Source organism: Pan troglodytes, chromosome 3 (assembly GCF_028858775.2).
Source record: "Pan troglodytes isolate AG18354 chromosome 3, NHGRI_mPanTro3-v2.0_pri, whole genome shotgun sequence".
Classification (NCBI taxonomy): domain Eukaryota; kingdom Metazoa; phylum Chordata; class Mammalia; order Primates; family Hominidae; genus Pan; species Pan troglodytes.
Window position 1 is genome coordinate 112,819,368 of NC_072401.2, and position 19,411 is coordinate 112,838,778.

The window sequence follows — 19,411 nt, forward strand, 5'->3', positions numbered from 1 at the left end:
GAAAAGACACTTCTCAAAGAAGACATACATATGGTCAACAAACGTGAATAAATGCTCATCATCCCTAATCAACAGAGAAATGCAAATCAAAACCATAATGAGATACCAACTCACACCAGTCACAATGGGTATTATTAAAAAGTCAAATAATAACAGATGCTGGCAAGGTTGTAGAGAAAATGGAACACTTAAAAATTGTTGGTAGGAATGAAAATTAGTTCAGCCACGGTGGGAAGCAGTTTGGCAATGTCTCAAAGATTTTAAAACAGAGCAGCGATTTGACCCAGCAATCCCACTACTGGGTATGTACCCAAAAGAAAAAAAAAATTGTTCTGCCAAAAAGACACACGTACTTTTACGTTCATCACAGTGCTATTTATAATAGCAAAGACATAAAATCAATGCAGGTGCTTATAAACAGTGGATTGAATAAAGAAAATACGGTACATATACACTATGGAATACTACACAGCCCTAAAAAGAATGAAATCATGTCTTTTGCAGCAGCATGGATGCAGCTGGAGGCCATGATCCTAAGCAAATTAATGCAGGAAGAGAAAACTGAACACCACAATATTCTGACTTATAAGTGGGAGCTAAACTTTGGGTACTTATGAACATAAAGATGGGGAAAATAGAAACTGTGGACTACTAGGGGGAGAAATGGAGGAAGACATGGGTTGAAATACTACCTCTTAGGTACTATGCCCACTACCTGGCAAATGGAATCTGTATGCCAAACCTTAGCATCACACAGCATACCCATGTAACAAACCTACACATGTACTCCCTGTGTCTAAGATAAAAGTTAAAATTATTAAAGAAAAAAGGAGAAGGTGATGATAACTAAGTGATTATTATCAACAGAGACACTGAATTTATTTAGTTATTTATATTACATATAGAGGGAATTTTAGTGTGAATTATCATTGAAGAGTCATCTCTTAGACAAGTGTATTTATTCATAAGCATGCATGTCATGACCATGTTTTCTTATCTGATATCTCACCAAGCTTTCTAATCCGATATGGACAGTTTTCATTCAATTTTTCAGTAAGGCTAAAACAAATGATCATGTTTATTATATCAAACCAAAACACATCATTTAAATATTATATACATTTTAAATAATTCTATTTGTTTTCAGAATTCAGAGTCTCTCCTCGGTTAAAAAAAATACTAGTTTACTTTAAGGACAGTTTAGTCCAATTTAAAATATAAAGAGGGTTTAACACACACTATTTATTATTATTATTTCTTAGGAAATTAAGTGCCCTCCAATGAGTGAACTAATACCAATCTACTTTATAACATCAAACGTGTACAAAGGCCTACAACTATCATAGCAAGTAATTTCCATACCTAGTATCCCATTCATCTTCAGTAATCCCTTGTGGTGATGAATATCATATCTTCTTTGCCTTTATAAACATTCTCAGCTGCAACTCAACATTGGAAAGGTACATAATAAGCACAGTAAGTTGATATCCCTGAAGGGTGTTGGTTCTTCCTTATTTCCTTGAACTTTAAATGTTGGAGTGTTCCAGAACTTGGTCTTTTGACCACTCCTTTATGTACAATCGCTCCTTTTGTTGTCTCCTGGATTATCTTGAAACCATGTGATCCTATTGATTCATCTCTTATTCTTAAAACATACTTTTCTCTAGGTTTCAGAAACATTGACTCCTGATAGGATACTCTCCTTTCTCGGTTTTCCCCTTGTGGGTGTGCCATAAGAAATGGTTTTATATCTCTTGTCATTTTTATATGGTCTCCTCGGAATATCTTCTTTACTTCCATGGGCTCAGTTGCCCTCTATATGCTCAAGATTCCCAATTTCATATTGATGGGTCATTACCTTTGGCCTGGACCATTGAAATAAACTGGTATTTGATCTACTCAAATTTGCTTTTAGTCTCATACAAGTAATTCAATTCCTCTGGGGAAAAAAGTGTTCAAATATAAATTCTGAGTATGTTAATTCATGCTTAAAATCTTTAAATAGGTTTTCATTGATCTTAGATAAGTATCTAAATTCTCTAGCCCCTGGGAACCTCACAATCTCAAACACCCGATTAAGTTCCTCCTGAAACATATAGTATAGATTACGTTGTTTCTTTCTGTTGCTTGAATAGCACATGTACCCTTTGGCCTTTGGACATTTGTACATGTTAGTTCCTCCCCTGGGCCCACACAATTTCACTTCTTTGCCTGGATAGCTCCCAGGAATTCCTTAGATTTCAGCTTAAATGCCAACTTAAAAACAAGATTTCCCTGACCCAATGCTTTACAAGAACTATATGATATATTATTTTATTTATTGTTTAAACATCAACCTTTCTTGCCTCTGCAGAATCCTTGAAAAAAAGAATCGTAATAGACTTTAAATCTATCATATAGTTAATGATCCATTAATATTTATCAGGAACACAGAGACAAAAGAAATTGCCTCTCTGCACTAAGATTTCAGACTGGTGGGAGAGATTGACACACACACTCAAAAAACAGACAATGAAAAAAGGAAGTATAAAGAATAAAATACTTGAGAATGAGACAAGAGAGTGTATTTCAAGCCTAAATGGAGAAATAGACTATGGTGTAATTTTTCTTCTCAGGGTCTCTATGCTCTCCATGAAATATGAAGCAAGCAAGAGGAATAACAAGAGATGTATTAAGATAGAAGAGGAGAGGTATTTATAGTTTATTTATATGACTATTTATAGTCCTCACTGTAAGAGACAAAAAAATGGACTTTCTAGGGAAACATAATTGGACTTTCGTTCTTCCAGGAAATTTTGAGAGTCCACCTCAGGCTGCTGATTAAAAACCCAAAGTGAAATTTTCAGACCTGGCTGTGTAACTTTTCTCCAGGCAAAATTAGCTCTCTGGGTGCAGGTGATGAAGGGGTAGATAACGATAGCTGAATAAATTTCTGAAAATACTGTATGTTAAATATTTTTGCCTAGAGGCAAAAGAAGGCCAAGTAATCCAGATTGCGAGGATCAAAGATGTCTTCCAAAAACTCCTTTCAGCAAAGGAGAGTTTGAAGAAGTAAGACATGGTATTCCAGCCAGAGAAGTGTGCATATGTCTAGATCCAGGCATATGAAACAGCACGGCACATTCAAGGATCTGTAAAGAAATTCAGGGTGCCTAGAACACAGGGCACTCAAAAAGTGGCAGAAAATGTGATCACAGTGGCCAGGTCCTAAAGGCCATCTAAAGATGTATGGAGGAGATTGAATTGATCCTGAAGATTTGGGGTACTACTAAAGGATTTTAAATGAAAGAGTGACTTAATCAGAATTGTTCTGGCAGTAGGGTATAAAATGAGTTTGAGTATAGGAGGCATAACAATTGTAGTTATCTAATTACGAGAAAACGAGAGAGAAACTGAATTAAGGTGATGATGGTAGGCATTATTTTTATTATTATGTGTTGGTATAGTATGAAAAAATTCTCAGAGAGATTAAATTATTTATTTAAGATTTCACAAGACTTTAGCCATGGAAATATCACTAACATTTAGAGCTGGCCCCAAGTCCAGTGCTCTTTCCACTATATTAATGGGAAGTTCCCCATTTATATAGAGTTGGAGATCATACCTTACATCAGCTAACCCACATGTGAACGCAGGAGACACTGAATGCTGGGGAGGTGAATTATCCCACACTGTCAGGGCAGAAGTTAGAGAGATACTGCATGTATTTTTTTTAGCAGCTATTATTTATCCTGAAGGAAGAAGGACAAATCTGAAATGTGAAGTCTCAACATAGAGTTTTTGGAAGGGGATTTCAAGCTATTTGGTCTGGCCAGGGCAATCAGGCAGGAGAGGGAAATAAAGGGTATTCAATTAGGAAAAGAGGAAGTCAAATTGTCCCTGTTTGCAGATGACATGATTGTATATCTAGAAAACCCCATGGTCTCAGCCCAAAATCTCCTTAAGCTGATAAGCAACTTCAGCAAAGTCTCAGGATACAAAATCAATGTGCAAAAATCACAAGCATTCTTATACACCAATAACAGACAAACAGAGAGCCAAATCATGAGTGAAATCCCATTCACAATTGCTTCAAAGAGAATAAAATACCTAGGAATACAACTTACAAAGGATGTGAAGGAACTCTTCAAGGAGAACTACAAAACACTGCTCAATGAAATAAAAGAGGATACAAACAAATGGAAGAACATTCCATGCTCATGGGTAGAAAGAATCAATATCATGAAAATGGCCATACTGCCCAAGGTAATTTATAGATTCAATGCCATCCCCATCAAGCTACCAATGACTTTCTTCACAGAATTGGAAAAAACTACTTTAAAGTTCATATGGAACCAAAAAAGAGCCCGCATCGCCAAGTCAATCCTAAGCCAAAAGAACAAAGCTGGAGGCATCACCCTACCCGACTTCAAACTATACTACAAGGCTACAGTAACCAAAACATCATGGTACTGGTACCAGAACAGAGATATAGACCAATGGAACAGAACAGAGACCTCAGAAATAATAGCACACATCTACAACTATCTGATCTTTGACAAACCTGAGAAAAACAAGCAATGGGGAAAGGATTCCCTATTTAATAAATGGTGCTGGGAAAACTGGCTAGCCCTATGTAGAAAGCTGAAACTGGATCCCGTCCTTACACCTTGTACAAAAATTAATTCAAGATGGATTAAAGACTTAATTTTTAAATTACCTTGGGCAGTATGGCCATTTTCACGATATTGATTCTTCCTACCCATGAGCATGGAATGTTCTTCCATTTGTTTGTATGCTCTTTTATTTCCTTCAGCAGTGGTTTGTAGTTCTCCTTGAAGAGGTCCTTCACATCCCTTGTAAGTTGGATTCCTAGGTATTTTATTCTCTTTGAAGCAATTCTGAATGGGAGTTCACTCATGATTTGGCTCTCTGTTTGTCTGTTGTTGGTGTATAAGAATGCTTGTGATTTTTGTACATTGATTTTGTATGCTGAGACTTTGCTGAAGTTGCTTATCAGCTTAAGGAGATTTTGGGCTGAGATGATGGGGTTTTCTAGAAATACAATCATGTCGTCTGCAAACAGGGACAATTTGACTTCCTCTTTTCCTAATTGAATACCGTTTATTTCCTTCTCCTGCCTAATTGCCCTGGCCAGAACTTCCAACACTATGTTGAATAGGAGTGGTGAGAGAGGGCATCCCTGTCTTCTGCCAGTTTTCAAAGGGAATGCTTCCAGTTTTTGCCCATTCAGTATGATATTGGCTGTGGGTTTGTCATAGATAGCTCTTATTATTTTCAATGCCATCCCCATAAAGCTACCAATGACTTTCTTCACAGAATTAGAAAAAACTACTTTAAAGTTCATATGGAACCAAAAAAGAGCCCGCATCGCCAAGGCAATCCTAAGCCAAAAGAACAAAGCTGGAGGCATCACGCTACCTGACTTCAAACTATACTACAAGACTACAGTAACCAAAACAGCATGGTACTGGTACCAAAACAGATATACATCAATGGAACAGAACAGAGCCCTCAGAAATAACGCCACATATCTACAACTATCTGATCTTTGACAAACCTGACAAAAACAAGAAATGGGGAAAGGATTCCCTATTTAATAAATGGTGCTGGGAAAACTGGCTAGCCATATGTAGAAAGCTGAAACTGGATCCCTTCCTTACACCTTATACAAAAATCAATTCAAGATGGATTAAAGACTTAAACGTTAGACCTAAAACCATAAAAACCCTAGAAGAAAACCTAGGCATTACCATTCAGGACGTAGGCATGGGCAAGGACTTCATGTCCAAAACAGCAAAAGCAATGGCAACAAAAGACAAAATTGACAAATGGGATCTAATTAAACTAAAGAGCTTCTGCACAGCAAAAGAAACTACCATCAGAGTGAACAGGCAACCTACAAAATGGGAGAAAATTTTCGCAACCTACTCATCTGACAAAGGGCTAATATCCAGAATCTACAATGAACTCAAACAAATTTACAAGAAAAAAACAAACAACCCCATCAAAAAGTAGGCGAAGGACATGAACAGACACTTCTCAAAAGAAGACATTTATGCAGCCAAAAAACACATGAAAAAATGCTCATCATCACTGGCCATCAGAGAAATGCAAATCAAAACCACAATGAGATACCATCTCACACCAGTTAGAATGGCGATCATTAAAAAGTCAGGAAACAACAGGTGCTGGAGAGGATGTGGAGAAATAGGAACACTTTTACACTGTTGGTGGGACTGTAAACTAGTTCAACCATTGTGGAAGTCAGTGTGGCAATTCCTTAGGGATCTAGAATTAGAAATACCATTTGACCCAGCCATCCCATTACTCGGTATATACCCAAAGGACTATAAATCATGCTGCTATAAAGACACATGCACACGTATGTTTATTGCGGCATTATTCACAATAGCAAAGACTTGGAACCAACCCAAATGTCCAACAATGATAGACTGGATTAAGAAAATGTGGCACATATACACCATGGAATCCTATGCAGCCATAAAAAATGATGAATTCATGTCCTTTGTAGGGACATGGATGAAATTGGAAATCATCATTCTCAGTAAACTATCACAAAAACAAAAAACCAAACACTGCATATTCTCACTTATAGGTGGGAATTGAACAATGAGATCACATGGACACAGGAAGGGGAATATCACACTCTGGGGACTGTGGTGGGGTGGGGGCAGGGGGGAGGGATAGCATTGGGAGATACACCTAATGCTAGATGACGAGTTAGTGGGTGCAGCGCACCAGCATGGCACATGTATACATACGTAACTAACCTGCACATTGTGCACATGTACCCTAAAACATAAAGTATAATAAATAATAAATAAATAAATAAATAAATAAATAAAAGACTTAATTTTTAGACCTAAAACCATAAAAACCCTAGAAGAAAACCTAGGCAATACCATTCAGGACATAGGCATGGGCAAGGACTTCATGTCTAAAACACTAAAAGCAATGGCAACAAAACCAAAATTGACAAAGGGGATCTAATTAAACTAAAGAGCTTCTGCACAGCAAAAGAAACTACCATCAGAGTGAACCAGCATCCTACAGAATGGGAGAAAATTTTTGCAATCTACTCATCTGACAAAGGGCTAACATCCAAAATCTACAATGAACTCAAACAAATTTACAAGAAAAAAACAACCCCATTGACAAGTGGGCCAAGGATATGAACAGACACTTCTCAAAAGAAGACATTTATGCAGCCAAAAGACACATGAAAAAATGCTCCTCATCACTGGCCTTGAGAGAAATGCAAACCAAACCTGAACACCAGTTAGAATGTGATCATTAAAAAGTCAGGAAAGAACAGGTGCTGGAGAGGATGTGGGGAAATAGGAACACTTTTACACTGTTGGTGGGACTGTAAACTAGTTCAACCATTGTGAAAGTCAGTGTGGTGATTCCTCAGGGATCTAGAACTAGAAATACCATTCAAGCCGGTCATCCCATTACTGGGTATATACCCAAAGAATTATAAATCATGCTGCTATAAAGACACATGCACACATATGTTTATTGTGGCACTATTCACAATAGCAAAGACTTGGAACCAACCCAAATATCCAACAATGATAGAGTGGATTAAGAAAATGTGGCACATATACACCATGGAATACTGCGCAGCCATAAAAAATGATGAGTTCATGTCCTTTGTAGGGACATGGATGAAGCTGGAAACCAACATCCTCAGCAAACTATCATCACAAGGACAAAAAACCAAACACCGCATGTTCTCAGTCATAGGTGGGAATTGAACAATGAGAATAGGTGGACACAGGAAGGGGAACATCACACTCCAGGGACTGTTGTGGGGTGGGGGAAGGGGGTAGATAGCATTAGGAGATATACCTAATGCTAAAGGACGAGTTAATGGGTGCAGCACACCAAAATGGCACATGTATACATACGTAACAAACCTGCACGTTGTGCATATGTACCCTAAAACTTAAAGTATAATTAAAAGAAAAAAAACTCAATGCGTACATACTTCATTTTTTTTCCATTTCATGTCTACTGTTCCTTCCAAAAGGGTCATGTTGTCACTCACTAGTAACAGTCTTAAATAGTTTTGAGTGACATACGTGTTACTGACTTGTTGAAACCCCTAGATTCCCTTTTTCATTTTCTCATGAATGCAGTATTCATTATCAGTTTGCAAATGGAACATTCTCAGTAGCAGGACCTATGTTACCTTTACTTTAAGTAAGAAATACTATGCACAGTTACCATCTGATGCTGTGTGAGATAGCAAGCAGAATAGTAGGATTTCGTTGTAGTGTGTCCATAATTTCATTTCCTAACCTGGATAAAATCTAGAAGCTTGGAAGTATGAAAAATTAGCTATTTTGTTTCAACTTTTATTTACTTATATCAAATGTGTGCCAAAATGAAAGAAAGAAAATATTGAACTAACAAGTTGGTTGAGAAGAGATATGAAATAATTCAAACAGCTCTGCCACTCTGAATGTTAGAACCGCATTCCAGAAGATGTCATAACTCTGCAACTCAAAGCACAAGTTCATTTGCAACAGCATCACAAGCATTATGGAAGTCACGGATTTCAGGCCTACTGTCCAGTGGATGTTGTTACATATGTTGATAATTTCACTTTACTGTCACAATTCAGACTTTTATTTTAGTATGTCATATTTTTATTGAGGAAAATATCTGTGGTTAACTAAGTAAATACACAAAGCTAATCAGATGGGTCTATAATGTTTAGTGAACAATAACAATAGTAATAATGGCTGCTATTAAGGGTTCTTAATTTATGCTAATACCAGTGTAGGTAACTTGGAATAAATTAACTCATTTACTCTTCAGATTCTATAACATGGTAATATTAACCCCATTCAGCCAGGGCAAGCAAGGCTAGATATTAATCTCATTCTCAGTGACTCTAAAACTCAACTTCTTAAAGGCTCTGCTTTACACTTCCCTTGTAGGAAAAGCAGAATATTTGCAGCTAGTGAACTATAAGGGTAGGTCTCCCCATCTGTCATTACAGTACATCTGCTAACTTTTCTTACCATTTTACATTGCATCTCAGGCAGGCACACAAATATTAGGAGAGTATAGTTCTCAAAACCATTTAGCCACTTATTTATTCATTCAATGGATATATGTTGAGTACCCACTATATTCCAGATATTGTTTTGTTTTAGGTGCTGAATAGAAGAACGTATGAAATGTGCATAACCCTGTGGAATGAACTAGAAGTAAAATATGTTCACTATAATTGTGAATATAAAATTAAAGAAACTATGTCGAAACAGAAGGAAAATTTGTAACTAAGAATGTTCAAATGTTCTGCAATTTTTCTATTAGATTTACTGCTTTTTCATTCTTTTACTCCTCTGCTAGATATTGCTAACAATTTAGCACTAATTGATAGAATAGGTTTGATAGTGAAATGTGCACGAAAGAATAATAGAGAAATTCTAATGCTTTTATGTTTTTTGCAAATTGAGGTAAGAATTTTGTTATTCAATTTGCATTCAATTCAGGTCAAGAAATATCAGTATTCTCTTAGTGCATAATTTGATAATTACCAACATGGGATGAATCAACTCTAAAAAATAAATTTATATTTATATTTTGGATATATTTTGAAGATTTCAAGCAACAGAGAAATGCTGTTAATTAATGGCTACCATATTAAAAGTACTTGCTATTTAACCATAATTCTAATTTGTATTTCATATGCATTAAAACATTTAATATTCCCCCAAAAAACATGAAATAAGTATTCAGTTGCTCTCTATTTACTGAAGACTTCCAATGCCATATTTTAAGTTTATTTTAGATGAGAAAAAATATGCTTAAGAGGTTCAGCACTTGCTTAAGATCACATGGTAAATAAGTAATACAGTCAGGATTTTAGAATAAGACTTTTTGCTTCCAGTACTATGTAATTTTCACAACATAGCAACACTGTCTTCCACTACCATCTGGTATTTGGATAGATAAAATATCTAAAACATTAATTATTAAGTATTCTTCTGAATATATAAGGTAGGAAATTATTTCTATTCAATTGACTGACTACTATCAAATACTGTAACTAACATTACATATGGAGATTTGCTCAAAGGGACACAAGGGAAGAAGGGGCACAGGGGAAGAAGATATATGATACAGGAATGTCCTTTTCAAATATCTCACTTCTAAGTAACAAAAATGTCATAAATAATATTTTAAATGTTATACATTGGATTATTTTGTGCATAGCACTCACACTTAAAACAAGGTTCTTGGAACAATATAAAGTTATAACAACATTTTTGGGGAAGGAAGTAGTTGTGATGTGAACATTAATACTTCTGTAAAGCCCTCTATGGAGCAGAATTTTTTCATTTTTTTAGAAATATTATTACCTACAAGTCATATGTGCAAGTCTGCAGATTGCTAATATAACCCTACCTGCTTATTCCATTTAAGAAACATGAGGCTGAAATGGAATTCTACATGAGTTTAATAGGGGAAAAAAGATAATGAAAATGTGACTTGCATGCAAAAGTCATCTGATCTGGAAAAAAACAGAAATTGATCTTGTAGAGCTATAGCTTTTCACTTTTGAACAGTTATTTCCTCTCAACCTAGAAGTACCTATATATTACTGAGGGAAGTGAAGATTTCTATGAAAAAAGTGTGCAAGTTGATGAGTTTCTTTGAATGGGAGCATAACCAAGAAGAATATATGGGCGGAGAGGAAATAATATTTATCTACTTGGATATAGGGAAAATTTAGTTAAATGAAATAATTTGTAAAGAGCAAATGTAGTTTATACAATTAGAGCATCAATATCAGATAACCCTGACATAGTTTTGACCATATAAATAAAACAGTGCAATACAGAGGTTATACATTTAAACAGAACAAACTAAGGAATGCAAGATCAAAACTGTCATAACAGGAAATGTAATCCTTTAAATGACTCATTTGAGAACCTAAATAACATTGAAAAACTAGATAGCCATGAAATGTTACTAGATCTTCAAAAAGCATGAAAAATTACACTGCTGTCCACGGTATTTATATAGTCAAAATATTTTTCAACCTCGTCATTTACATTGGCTTTTGTTTTAAAAGCCAATTTTGTTCTAAAAAAATTCAAAGTAAAGGAAAAAATGATCCAAATATCTGTCTTATTTTCAACCAATCTAAAATCATAAAAGTAAACGAATTCACACATACAACAATCTACAAAAGTATTTACAATATTACGGTCATGGAAATATACACACACTTCCAAATGTGCAGTGCCAAATTTCCTGAAGCCGCTCAAAAGTATTTTTTTCAATTGTTATGGCTTCAAAAAAAATAGTTTACCTTAATTACCCAGGGAGCGCCTCTATTTTACATACAAGACATACGGAAAAATCTCAGATTTCAAAGTACATTCATTTTAGAGCTATTTGTAATTTCCAAAATAACTTAATTGATTTTGAAGTAGAAAAAAATAAATACATATTTACAACAATATCAAACTCTAAATTGTTCCATGGTTGTGTATTTTAGGCAAACTTGGAGTCTGGGCAAATAATAATATTTCAATCATAATTTAATAACAATTACTCACAAATTATACGATTTGATTTTTTACCTATCAAAAAGTGATTAGAATTCTGAATCTCCCAGTAAATAAATCTGTCTCAACATTTAATCCTTGAGGAGACTATGATCCCTTAAAACAATTATTTTCATTCGCAGCATCGAGGACCAAGACAAATTACAGACTATTATAATAGAAAATAACTTAAAAACCAATTTGTCCACTATTACATGTCTAGATTTTAATATACCCTAGTAAATGATTACTCGGGACTATAACATTATTAATTATCTGTTTTTGCTATTTTAAATACCATAAAATGTAAACCTTGGTTAATTAAAGATCTTAGAAAACCTTCTAAGTGTTTAACTGCAGAGTATTAACATCAGCATTACTCAATGTGTATTCCAACTAAATACTAATTCTGTAGAACATTAAAAGGAGTTCCATGAAACAAAAAATTTTCAACAAAATAAAGTTTAAAGAAAGTTGGGTTAATCAAACAAAATGTCTTCCTGTAGAACTACATGCAACATTAAACAGACATTTAAAATGATGAAATACTTACCACTTGCGGTGGCTCACACCTGTAATCCCAGCACTTTGGGAGGCTGAGACGGGTGAATCACAAAGTCCGGAGTTCAAGACCAGCCTGGACAATATGGTGAAACCCCGTCTATACTAAAAATACAAAAATTAGCCGGGCGTGGAGGCACGCGCCTGTAATCCCAGCTACTTGGGAGGCTGAGGCAGGGAACTGCTTGAACCCGGGAGGCAGATGTTGCAGTGAACGGAGGTTGTACCACTGCATTCCAGCCTGGGCAACAGAGTGAGACTCCATTTCAAAAAAAAAAAAATGAAAAACTTAAAGGGAAACTTTGTTCATGAACAAATCAGATTATAATATAGACTAATATTTATTTTATATACATATTTAGTTTATAATATAGATTATGCATAATGTCATACATTACATATAAGTTCATATTACATATCTATATAATTACACATTATATATTGCATATTATGTTATACATAATTACAGAGAAAAGAGAATTATCTTTGATGAGATTATGATAATCATAATTGTCTTTTCTACATTGTCCTCAAGGAAAATCACTACAAGAAAAAGTGTTTTAATACCTTAACTCGTATATTATGAAGGCCAATTTGAGCATCTTAAGAGTGAAATAATTCACTTCTTAAAAATTCATTAAAACTATACCCTAAACTCTGGATTTAGAATATACAACATATCCTGATAGTAAAAACCTTCATAAAGTTGACACTATATTCAGGCCTGGCGAGGTGGCTCTCACTTGTAATCCCAACACTCTGGGAGGCCAAGGTGGGTGGATCACTTTAGGTCAGGAGTTCAGACCAGCCTGACCAACATAGTGAAACTGCATCTCTAGTAAAACCACAAAAATTATCTGGGTGTGGTGGCATGCTCCTGTAATCCCAGTTACTCAGGAGGCTGAGGCATGAGAATCACTTGAACCCGATTGCAGTGAGCCAAGATCCCACTGGAGAAGGTTGCAATGAGCTGAGATCATGCCATTGCACTCCAGCCTGGGTGACAGACTGAGACTGTCCCCTTGCCACACAAAAAATGTTGGCACTATATTTAAAGTTTAAATGGTAAACACAGGATAAGTTGACATCCACATTCTCTTCATAAAACTGTTCTTTGGATTTTGCCTTCTTATTTTCTATGCTGTGTTAGAGATTTTTTTAAAATTCCATTTTGCCTTTGAAAGAAAAAGCAAACTCCCTAAAGCAAATTCTCTCAAGTTTTTAGAATGATACTGTCTTAAATTATTGGGAATAGATTTTAATACTACATGTTTATGGTGTTACACATTATTTGTTCCCACAAGGAAAGTTAAATCCACAAATAATTTGAAGTCACATTTAGAAGGAAGTTATTCATCCAGAATTGATTTCCAATTTGAAACATATTATCAAAAGTCATGTTAAAACAACTGGTCTTATCACTGAATATGAGCCCTACAGATGCCAAATTTAACTTTCCAATTTTGGCTAAAAGTTGGTGTGAACAGATATATCAGTTTCTTTGAAAAGTCTTATTAACTTGTTGTTCAATTATGATTATTAATCACACTTTTCCACATTCATAAGTTAAATAAGATAGTTATGTGATCTGATACATTATATGGTCATCTGAATTAAGTAGAACCACTGTCACCACAACTTAACAACTATGATGTGCCAAGAGGTTTCATAGACTTTATAGTCTGATTAGGCCTAAGAGCTGGCTTTTAGAATTTACTATCTGTTATTGAAACTGCTACCTTGACTGGTATATCTAACAGTTTGGTCAGATAACTTCATCCTAAAATTACAGAAGTGAGAAGGGGTTAAAGCAGCAGCTCCAAACTTTTTGACACCTTTTTGACCAGTTTCGTGGAAGACAATTTTCCGTGGACTGGGGAAAGGTCCAGGGTTGTTTGAGGATGACTCAATGATTCAAGTGTATAACATTTATTGTGCACTTTATTTCTATTACTATTACACTGTAATAAATAATGAAATAATTATACAGCTCACCATAATGTAGAATGAGTGGCAGCCCTGAGCTGTACTAGACAGTCCCATCTGGGGGTGATAGAAGACAGTGACAGATCATCAGGTATTAGATTTTCATAAGAAGTGTGCAGCCTAGATCCTTCACATGTGCAGTTGACAATATGGTTCATGCTCCTATGAGAATCTAATGTCGCCACTGATGTGATAAGAGGTGGAGCTCAGGCAGTAATGCAAGTGATAAGGAGCACCTGTAAATACAGAAGAAGCTTTGCTGGCTTGCCTGCCACTCACCTATTGCTGTGCGGCTCAGTTCCAACAGACCATGGACCAACACCTGTACATGGCCCAGGGGTTGGGGACCCCTGGGTTAAAGTATGCAGTTTGTGCCTACCTCACTCTCTATTATATATAATATTTGCAATGTATAGCATACATCAGAATAATTTTTTTTCCTCCATTGACCTTCTACTTTTCCCTTAGAGGCACTCCCATCTTTACTGAGTATTGTTTAGTTTTTTCATTGTTTAGTTTGTTTATTTTCTTGTTTTGATTTGTTTTATTTGCCTGAGGGAATAAAATAATTCTTTTAAATGTTGGAAAATTTAAAGAGTGAGTTCAAAATTATTTCTGCTTTCTGGTCTGTTGTTTTCCCTCCCTGAGGGAATAAATCCTAAAGGAACAATAAAATTAAATGAGGTGGGCAAGGGGGAAGGCAAAGAAGAATATACTGAATGAAAAATAATATTGAAAAATTATTATTCCATCACATTTTTTTTAAACCACACTTACATCACTAGACATAACAAATGGTTAGAGATAGAAACTGAAAATGGGAAAGTACAAAATAAATTATGTTTAAAGAAAAAAATCTATCCATAAATTATTTTAAAAATAATTTGTTGACAATAAGTCTTTTGTTTTAATTGAAAAAGTCACTGTTGGGCCGGGCGCAGTGGCTCATGCCTGTAATCCCAGCATTTTGGGAGACCAAGGTGGGCAGATCACGAGGTCAGGAGATCAAGACCATCCTGGCTAACATGGTGAAACCCCATCTCTACTAACAATACAAAAAATTAGCCAGGCATGGTGGCACACACCTGTAGTCCCAGCTACTCGGGAGGCTGAGGCAAGAGAATGACTTGAACCTGGGAGGCAGAGGTTGCAGTGAGCTGAGATCATGCCGCTGCATTTCAGCCTCGGTGACAGAGCGAGACTCTGTCTCAAAAAAAAAAAAAGCGGGGGGGGGTGGAGCCAAGATGGCCGAATAGGAACAGCTCTGGTCTACAGCTCCCAGTGTGAGCGACATAGAAGACGGGTGATTTCTGCATGTCCATCTGAGGTACTGGGTTCATCTCACTAGGGAGTGCCAGACAGTGGGTGCAGGACAGTGGATGCAGTGCACCCGGTGCGAGCCGAAGCAGGGCGAGGCATTGCCTCACTCGAAAAGTGCAAGGGGTCAGGGAGTTCCCTTTCCTAGTCAAAGAAAGGAGTGACACGCGGCACCTAGAAAATCAGGTCACTCTCACCCTAATACTGCGCTTTTCCAATGGGCTTAAAAAACAGCAAACCAGGAGATTCTATTCCCCACCTGGCTCAGAGGGTCCTACGCCCACGGAGTCTCGCTGATTGCTAGCACAGCAGTCTGAGATCAAAATGCAAGGTGACAGCGAGGCTGGGGGAGAGGTGCCTGCCATTGCCCAGGCTTGATTAGGTAAACAAAGCAGCCAGGAAGCTCGAACTGGGTGGAGCCCACCACAGCTCAAGGAGGCCTGCCTGCCTCTATAGGCTCCACCTCTGGGGGCAGGGCACAGACAAACAAAAAGACAGCAGTAACCTCTGCAGACTTAAATGTCCCTGTCTGACAGCTTTGAAGAGAGTAGTGGTTCTCCCAGCACGCAGCTGGAGATCTGAGAACGGGCAGACTGCCTCCTCAAGTGGGTCCCTGACCCCCAAGCAGCCTAACTGGGAGGCATCCCCCAGTAGGAGCAGACTGACACATCACACGGCCGGGTACTCCTCTGAGACAAAACTTCCAGAGGAATGATCAGGCAGCAGCATTTGTGGATCACTAGTATCCGCTGTTCTACAGCCACCACTGTTCTGCAGCCATCGCTGCTGATACCCAGGCAAACAGGGTCTGGAGTGGACCTCTAGCAAACTCCAACAGACCTGCAACTGAGGGTCCTGTCTGTTAGAAGGAAAACTAACAAACAGAAAGGACATCCACACCAAAAACCCATCTGTACGTCACCATCATCAAAGACCAAAAGTAGATAAAACCACAAAGATGGGGAAAAAACAAAGAAGAAAAACCGGAAACTAAAAAGCAGAGCACCCCTCCTCCTCCAAAGGAACACAGCTCCTCACCAGCAATGGAACAAAGCTAGATGGAGAATGACTTTGATGAGTTGAGAGCAGAAGGCTTCAGATGATCAAACTACTCCGAGCTACAAGAGGAAATTCAAACCCATGGCAAAGAAGCTAAAAACTTTGAAAAAAAAATTAGATGAATGGATAACTAGAATAACCAATACAGAGAAGTCCTTAAAGGAGCTGATGGAGCTGAAAGCCAAGGCTCGAGAACTACGTGAAGAATGCAGAAGCCTCAGGAGCCGATGCGATCAACTGGAAGAAAGGGTATCAGTGATGGAAGATGAAATGAATGAAATGAAGTGAGAAGGGAAGTTTAGAGAAAAAAGAATAAAAAGAAATGAACAAAGCCTCCAAGAAATATGGGACTATGTGAAAAGACCAAATCTATGTCTGATTGGTGTACCTGAAAGTGATGGGGAGAATGGAACCAAGTTGGAAAACACTCTGCAGGATATTATCCAGGAGAACTTCCCCAATCTAGCAAGGCAGGCCAACATTCAGATTCAGGAAATACAGAGAACACCACAAAGATACTTCTCGAGAAGAGCAACTTCAAGACACATAATTGTCAGATTCACCAAAGCTGAAATGAAGGAAAAAAATGTTAAGGGCAGCCAGAGAGAAAGGTCGGGTTACCCACAAAGGGAAGCCCATCAGACTAACAGTTGATCTCTCGGCAGAAACTCTACAAGCCAGAAGAGAGTGGGGGCCAATATTCAACATTCTTAAAGAAAATAATTTTCAACCCAGAATTTCATATCCAGCCAAACTAAGCTTGACAAGTGAAGGAGAAATAAAACCCTTTACAGACAAGCAAATGCTGAGAGATTTTGTCACCACCAGGCCTGCCCTAAAAGAGCTCCTGAAGGAAGCACTAAACATGGAAAGGAACAAACGGTACCAGCCACTGCAAAAACATGCCAAAATGTAAAGACCATCAAGGCTAGGAAGAAACTGCATCAACTAACGAGCAAAATAACCAGCTAACATCTTAATGACAGGATCAAATTCACACATAACAATATTAACTTTAAATGTAAATGGGATAAATGCTTCAATTAAAAGACACAGACTGGCAAACTGGACAAAGAGCCAAGACCCATCAGTGTGCTGTATTCAGGAAACCCATCTCACATGCAGAGACACACATAGGCTCAAAATAAAGGGATGGAGGAAGATCTACCAAGCAAATGGAAAATAAAAAAAGGCAGGGGTTGCAATCCTAGTCTCTGATAAAACAGACTTTAAACCAACAAAGATCAAAAGAGACAAAGAAGGCCATTACATAATGGTAAAGGGATCAATTCAACAACAAGAGCTAGCTATCCTAAATCTATATGCACCCAATACAGCAGCACCCAGATTCATAAAGCAAGTCCTTAGTGACCTACAAAGAGACTTAGACTCCCACACATTAATAATGGGAGACTTTAACACCCCACTGTCAACATTAGACAGATCAACCAGACAGAAAGTTAATAAAGATACCCAGGAATTGAACTCAGCTCTGCATCAAGTGGACCTAGTAGACATCTGCAGAACTCTCCACCCCAAGTCAACAGAATATACATTTTTTTCAGCACCACACCACACCTATTCCAAAATTGACCACATAGTTGGAAGTAAAGCACTCCTCAGCAAATGTAAAAGAACAGAAATTATAACAAACTGTCTCTCAGACCACAGTGCAATCAAACTAGAACTCAGCATTAAGAAACTCACTCAAAACCACTCAACTACATGGAAACTGAACAACCTGCTCCTGAATGACTACTGGGTACATAACGAAATGAAGGCAAAAATAAAGATGTTCTTTGAAACCAATGAGAACAAAGACACAACATACCAGAATCTCTGGGACGCATTCAAAGCAGTGTGTAGAGGGAAATTTATAGCACTAAATGCCCACAAGAGAAAGCAGGAAAGATCCAAAATTGACACCCTAACATCACAGTTAAAAGAACTAGAAAAGCAAGAGCGAACATATTCAAAAGCTAGCAGAAGGCAAGAAATAATTAAAATCAGAGAAGAACTGAAGGAAATAGAGACACAAAAAGCCCTTCAAAAAATTAATGAATCCAGGAGCTGGTTTTTTGAAAAGATCAACAAAATTGATAGACCGCTAGCAAGACTAATAAAGAAGAAAAGAGAGAAGAATCAAATAGATGCAATAAAAACTGATAAAGGGGATATCACCACCAATCCCACAGAAACACAATCTACCATCAGAGAATACTACAAACACCTCTATGCAAATAAACTAGAAAATCTAGAAGAAATGGATAACTTCCTCGACACATACACCCTCCCAAGACTAAACCAGGAAGAAGTTGAATCTCTGAATAGACCAATAACAGGCTCTGAAATTGTGGCAATAATCAACAGCCTACCAACCAAAAAAAGTCCAGGACCAGATGGATTCACAGCCGAATTCTACCAGAGGTACAAGGAGGAGCTGGTACCATTCCTTCTGAAACTATTCCAATCAGTAGAAAAAGAGGGAATCCTCCCTAACTCATTTTATGAGGCCAGCATCAACATGATACCGAAGGCTGGCAGAGACACAACCAAAAAAGAGAATTTTAGACCAATATTCTTGATGAACATTGATGCAAAAATCCTCATTAAAATACTGGCAAACCGAATCCAGCAGCACATCAAAAAGCTTATCCACCATGATCAAGTGGGCTTCATCCCTGGGATGCAAGGCTGGTTCAACATATGCAAATCCCTAAATGTAATCCAGCATATAAACAGAAGCAGACAAAAACCACATGATTATCTCAATAGATGCAGAAAAGGCCTTTGACAAAATTCAACAACACTTCATGCTAAAAACTCCCAATAAATTATGTATTGATGGGACACATCTCAAAATAATAAGAGCTATCTATGACAAACCC